Source organism: Acomys minous, assembly GCF_964271855.1.
Source record: "Acomys minous genome assembly, chromosome: 12".
Lineage (NCBI taxonomy): Eukaryota > Metazoa > Chordata > Mammalia > Rodentia > Muridae > Acomys > Acomys minous.
Genome location: NC_140493.1, coordinates 37,729,605 through 37,731,081, shown reverse-complemented (window position 1 = coordinate 37,731,081; position 1,477 = coordinate 37,729,605). Strand labels below are relative to the sequence as shown.

General features: G+C 41.8%; 1 pseudogene across 1 annotated transcript; it reads right to left on the bottom strand.

Annotated features, from left to right (window-relative positions):
- Positions 1-278: 278 nt before the first annotated feature.
- LOC311609715 (RNA transcription, translation and transport factor protein-like) lies at positions 279-1,049 on the bottom strand (annotated as a pseudogene). Its single transcript has one exon. The product of its transcript is annotated as an RNA transcription, translation and transport factor protein-like (transcript).
- Positions 1,050-1,477: the final 428 nt, after the last annotated feature.

The window sequence follows — 1,477 nt, the reverse complement described above, 5'->3', positions numbered from 1 at the left end:
TTTCTTTTACTGTCTCCAATTTTATTAAAGAAAAAGAGAAGTGCTGGAAAATTTCTAAAATATGGTCACTCTCCTGGGATTCCTCCCTTGAAAATGGGAGAGGGAGAGAGAGTAGGAATGGGAGCATTTGAGAGAGGGGGAAATCGGGACATAATATGAATAAATTATGAAATTTTTAATAATTTAAGAAGAAAACGTGTCATTTGATTTCCAAACACATGCTAGTGTGTGCAGCCCTCATCACACTGAGCAGGGGAGAAGCTGACGCTGTGATGTACTCATCTTGCAGCTTTTCCTAGTTTGAGATCTGTCTTTGGGTGAGCAATAACTGCCTGAACAGCAACTATTGCTTCACTAATTTTTGTCTGTTGCTCTCTGAGCTCTTCTACATGCAGCAATGGTAGGATCTGAGCAGCTTTGTCAAGTATCTCCTGTGTCAAAGCCAAGGATATATGTGTCCTAAGCAACAGGTAAGGCCTCTCTCTCTCTCTCTCTCTCTCTCTCTCTCTCTCTCTCTCTCTCTCTTTTTTGCTTTAGCACCTGCATCCTGTGTTAGATGCTCCTGTACCAAAATGTGAATTGCCTTAAGCATCACCAAGTAGTAATTAAAATGGTGAACCTCAAGGAGCTTAACCAGAGCCATGAAACCAGCCTTAAAATCAGGATTATTTGCATCCAGGTTGATCAATGGCTTTGCATTTTTGGCTGCATTGTCTGTACTTTTCCTAGTATCAGGTACTAAGTTCTTGTATATTTTCAACATTATCTACATCTTCAAGTCTAACAGCTAAACCAAGAAGCCAGTCAATTGTGTCTTACCAATCCTGAATCTTGAAGGGACAGTTAACATCTCTGAGATACTTTTTGAAGAACTTGGGGCCAGTCACTGCTATGGATATTTCCCAAGTTACTTCTCTGGTCTTTAATGTTGTAGTATCTGATTTTCTGGTCTTCAAGCCAAAGAACAAAGTTTCTAAATTCTGTTCCATTTTTGCAGTTGAATCTTGTTGGGTGTGGTAGTCCAGGACCATCAGCTTATGTTGGAACATGATGCTTGCTGGCCTGGCCTTGGAAAGGACAGGAGAAGCGAGATGAGGCAAGTGGTGCACGAACAGGCAACACAGTGAGCCAGTATGTATTTTAAAAGGTAAGCTACTAAATGTTCTGTAATATGTTACAAAACAGAGGTGTACTAGACTAGCTTCCATGATAGGGGTTGTAGACCACCATAGCATCTGTCCACTGAAGAGACAAAGGGTGTGTTGAGTACAGACCCCTGTTTCTTGGCCCTCTAATATGGATACCAGTCTGATTCTGGAACCCAGGATTCTCCATGGAGGATTCATAGTAGTGGGTGAACAAGCTGGGGCCTGATGTCAGCAGAGGATGGTACCAGTGACAGTTACAGATATATCCATCCAAAATAAAGATGAGGCAGACAGCATACTGCTGATTCTCAGAGCTCTTGATAGCTAGG